Source organism: Pleurodeles waltl, chromosome 12, assembly GCF_031143425.1.
Source record: "Pleurodeles waltl isolate 20211129_DDA chromosome 12, aPleWal1.hap1.20221129, whole genome shotgun sequence".
NCBI classification, from domain to species: Eukaryota; Metazoa; Chordata; class Amphibia; order Caudata; family Salamandridae; genus Pleurodeles; species Pleurodeles waltl.
In genome coordinates this window covers 124,203,301-124,208,254 of record NC_090451.1, presented here as the reverse complement: position 1 = coordinate 124,208,254, position 4,954 = coordinate 124,203,301, and the positions used below count along the sequence as shown (strand labels likewise).

The window sequence follows — 4,954 nt, the reverse complement described above, 5'->3', positions numbered from 1 at the left end:
TCTGTCCTGTGTGTGTCTGTGACTGTCACGTGAAAGGCAGTCAGAGCATCCAGGTGGGCCCCATGTCACCTGGGGCACCGCCCACCAGTGCTGGAGTTTTAAACAGCACCGGGTTGCATTTTGGGACTTGTGCCTTTTCAATGTGAGCTCAAAGACCGGGAAGTGTGGAATTCTGTTGGCTAAAAAATATTAACAGCGGAATGTGAATAGGCCACACAAGACATGACGTCACTGGAAAGCTAAACAGTATGTTGGGGAGACTGGGTGCGGCAATAGCGCTGATGTCATGAATACGTGCAACTCCTCGGTTATTTTTGAATGAACTGCTCATTCATTAGATCCCACCCTAAGAAATGAGCCCACCAGTATGAACACTTGTTTCATTAGAAAATGATGGAGTCACATTGCCTATGTAGAGCAGGTGCTTATACCTTGGTTGGAAGTCATTGCTCGGAGAGTGTTGTCTTTTAAGGTGATTGCACTAGGTCCGAGCAGGTGGGAGAAGACTTGTGCAGTGACTGAGTAAGAGAGATAACCTTCAATTACCACATCACCCTCCCGACATTGTAATCATGTCCTTTAAACGGTTTATCGACTCGACTTTCCACACTGAGTGCCAAGACGCAGGGTTTCGGTGCTCATGAAGTGCACAGACACACAGAAAGCTGAAGGTAGCGTGGCCGAGCGGTCTAAGGCGCTGGATTTAGGCTCCAGTCTCTTTGGAGGCGTGGGTTCGAATCCCACCGCTGCCAGAGATGGATTTTAACAGATCTTAATGACGCATCTCCCTCCTGCCCCTTCAATTTGCATGCACAGTGACTCTACCAATAGGTCCCTAATTTTAAAACTCTTTTACAGTCTCCTTCTAAGTAAACTCCTAAACCGTGGACTCCCAAGAAATCGGCTGATGGGCGCTGCTGTTGTTTTCCTTCATTCTGCTTAGATCACCTTCAAATGGAAGGTTTAACAAATAATTTGTTCTCCCCACGCGGTCACCCCGCTCTTCTCTCTGCAAAATAAAATCGAACCTCTGTTAAATAAAGATTTAAAGCAAATTATCTATCTTCCCAAATAAAGTTGGTAAATGTGTTCTTCACAGTTATTTTAAATATCAGGTTTAAAATAAACAAGTGACGTACTCGGCAGGATTCGAACCTGCGCAAGGAACCCCCAATGAATTTCAAGCTCATCACCTTAGCCACTCGGCCATAACTACGAGCCCTCAATAACCCATACCGAAACTTTATATCACAACAGAATTGTGCACAATGGCCGTGCACACCTATATATAACTCCATGTAGTTGTATCTCTAACTGTGTGCAAAGGGCACATTGCTATGTTTCTGTCTAAGCTTTGCTTTAGGTCTGAGGTCTTAAGAACCAAAGCAGGCTCCACGAATACTTGTCTGCACAAAAAAACAAGCATTTGCAATGCGAAAGGTCTCACATTTGGGAGAGTTAGAGCTATTGGCGTTGCAAATGACAATGTCTTTTACCTAGGTTTTGGTTTTCCTTGGGAAAATTGTATGTGTCCACGTTGTGTTTTGGGGCACTTCCTGTCGCGGGCGGTAGGCCTACCCACACAAGTGCGGTACCATTTTTATCGGGAGACTTGAGGAAACATAGAATAGCAAAACAAGTGTTACTGCCCCTTGTCTTTATCTACATTTTTTCCTTCCAAATATAAGACAGTGTGTAAAAAAGACGTCTACATGAGAAATGCCCTTTAATTCGCATGCTAGTGTGGGCACCCCAGAATTCAGAGATGTGCAAATAACCACTGCTCCTCAACACCTTATCTTGTGCCCATTTTGGAAATAGAAAGGTTTTCTTGATACCTATTTTTCACTCTTTATACTTCGGCAAATTAATTGCTGTATACCCGGTATAGAAAGAAAACCCACTGCAAGGTGCAGCTCATTTATTTTCTCTGGATACCTAGGGTTCTTGATGAACCTACAAGCCCAATATATCCCCGCAACCAGAAGAGTCCAGCAGACGTAACGGTATATTGCTTTCAAAATTCTGACATTGCAGAAAAAAGTTACAGAGTAAAACGTAGAGAAAAATGGCTGTTTTTTTCACCTCAATTTCAATATTTTTTTTTAGTTCAGTTGTTATTTTCTGTAGGAAACCGTTGTAAGATCTACACAAGTTACCCATTGCTGAATTCAGAATGTTGTCTTCTTTTCACAAATGTTTAGGTTACTGGGATCCAGCATTGGTTTCACACCCATTTCTGTCACTGACTGGAAGGAGGCTAAAAGCACACAAAATCGTAAAAATGGGGTATGTCCCAGTAAAATGCCAAAATTGAGTTGAAAAATTGGGTTTTCTGATTCAAGTCTGCCTGTCCCTGAAAGCTGGGATGCTGGTGATTTTAGCACTGCAAACCCTTTGTGGATGCCAATTTCAGGGACAAAAACCACAAGCCTTCTTCTCCAGCCCTTTTTTCCATTTATTTTTTTAAAAATACATTTTTACTGTATTTTGGCTAATTTCTTGGTCTCCTTCAGGGGAACCCACAAAGTCTGGGTACCTCTAGAATCCCTAGGATGTTGCAAAAAAAGGACACAAATTTGGCGTGGGTAGCTTATGTGGACAAAAATGTATGATGGCCTAAGCGCGTCCTGCCCCAAATAGCCAAAAAAATGCCTGGCACCTGAGGGGGAAAAGGCCTGGCAGCGAAGGGGTTAAAATGCACTATTTTATTCCAATTTCTTCACTTAGCTTCAGATTAACTATTGTTCCCTCCCACCCCCTCCTTTCAAAGTGCACCAGCCACCATTGCCTGGGGTGGGACAGATTGTTTTCGATTGCAGTATGGCAGATTGTTTTGGATTGCAGTGTGGTAGTTTGTTTTGGATTGGAGTGCAGAAGATTGCAGTGGGGTAGATTGTTTTGAATTGGAGTAGGGGAGATTGTTTTGAAGTGGAGTCGGGCAGATTGGAGTGGGTCAGATTGTTTTGGATCGGAGTAGGACAGATTGTTTTGGAGTGGTGCAGATTGTTTTTTATTAGAGTGGGGCAAATTGGAGTGAGACAGATTTGATAGGGGTGGCTGGAGAGGGTTGGAGTGGGATGAGTTAGAGTGGATTGGATTCGGGTGAGTGATTTGGACTGGAGTGAGGTGGATTAGTGTGGGTGAAGTGGTCTGGATGGGGGTGGATTGTAGTGGGGCAGATTGGAGTGGGGTGGATTGAAGTATTCCGCAGGATTATGTGTCAAAGCATAATTTCAGAATTTACACATAATAAAGAAACACTGTTGTTTTGCAATATCTTAAACAAGCTAATCGTCATCTTTTGAGAAGAGCGCCCACGAACAAAAACAAAAGAAAACATGCGTGGAACGTGGGAAAAGACGATTTGGCAAAATAAAAGAAAGTTCGATTTAAATTTAAAACTTAACAGTTTTGGTTGACCTGCTGGTCATGTTTTTGCCAGTCACAAGCCTTCTGTTTGCAGGGCACTAGAAGGTAAAAGGAAAAAATAGTACCTTGATCAGGTGGGGAGCAGCGGTCAGGCACTGATTAAGCTGAATCAATCAACGCTTGGTCGCTGCTCTACAGAGAGGAACGGAAATGATGCAAGACATGCCTTGATGAATTAAGAAACTGTAAAGAAGAGTGCCACATAAATAAAAAAATGGTGAGAGACATGCGGGCTCCAAGCACTTTACTGAATACTACAGAGTCTATCAAGCGAGACCCTAAAAAGGTCAGTAAGTTAAAATAAACAAACATTGTTACTTCTAAATATCAATATTCCAAGGACGCCTACATGGTCGTCAAGCAAAAAGTTCCTAGTGCATGGAGGGCCTTATGGTAGTTCTGAAGAGAGGCAAAGGACTTGGTCAGAGGGTGGCCTTGTTGGTGTGGTAGGGAGGTAATACCTCAAACGTTATTACTGGGGTAGGGGAGCTTCCAATTCGGAGTAATGAAAATTATCACAAAGCAATCAAGTAATTCCACATCAAAATAACAAGCGTGCGGGCTGACAACCATGCTCTCAGCATCAACGAGCGCAGAGTGAAGTGAATTTTACCATCCTCTGTGCATTTTTATTGCGGGACTCATTTACATTTGACTTGGCGCGCAGAACGAGTGAGAACCCGGTCAATAGAAACAAAAATCATCTATTTAAAAAGTTTAGTTTCACGTGGGCCTGTTGTCCTTACTTCTTTCAGAATAGCTTTTGAACCTCTGTCCTGTGTGTGTCTGTGACTGTCACGTGAAAGGCAGTCAGAGCATCCAGGTGGGCCCCATGTCACCTGGGGCACCGCCCACCAGTGCTGGAGTTTTAAACAGCACCCGGTTGCATTTTGGGACTTGTGCCTTTTCAATGTGAGCTCAAAGACCGGGAAGTGTGGAATTCTGTTGGCTAAAAAATATTAACAGCGGAATGTGAATAGGCCACACAAGACATGACGTCACTGGAAAGCTAAACAGTATGTTGGGGATACTGGGTGCGGCAATAGGGCTAATGTCATGAATACGTGCAACTCCTCGGTTATTTTTGAATGAACTGCTCATTCATTAGATCCCACCCAAAGAAATGACCCCACCAGTATGAACACTTGTTTCATTAGAAAATGATGGAGTCACATTGCCTATGTAGAGCAGGTGCTTATACCTTGGTTGGAAGTCATTGCTCGGAGAGTGTTGTCTTTTAAGGTGATTGCACTAGGTCCGAGCAGGTGGGAGAAGACTTGTGCAGTGACTGAGTAAGAGAGATAACCTTCAATTACCATATCACCCTCCCGACATTGTAATCATGTCCTTTAAACGGTTTATCGACTCGACTTTCCACACTGAGTGCCAAGACGCAGGGTTTCGGTGCTCATGAAGTGCACAGACACACAGAAAACTGAAGGTAGCGTGGCCGAGCGGTCTAAGGCGCTGGATTTAGGCTCCAGTCTCTTTGGAGGCGTGGGTTCGAATCCCACCGCTGCCA

At 43.8% G+C, this 4,954-nt stretch overlaps 2 non-coding genes across 2 annotated transcripts; both read left to right on the top strand.

The window, feature by feature from the left end:
* Positions 1 to 670: 670 nt before the first annotated feature.
* TRNAL-UAG (transfer RNA leucine (anticodon UAG)) lies at positions 671 to 752 on the top strand. Its single transcript has one exon. It is a non-coding gene; the product is annotated as a tRNA-Leu (tRNA).
* Positions 753 to 4,872: 4,120 nt separating this feature from the next.
* Positions 4,873 to 4,954, top strand: TRNAL-UAG (transfer RNA leucine (anticodon UAG)). Its single transcript has one exon. It is a non-coding gene; the product is annotated as a tRNA-Leu (tRNA).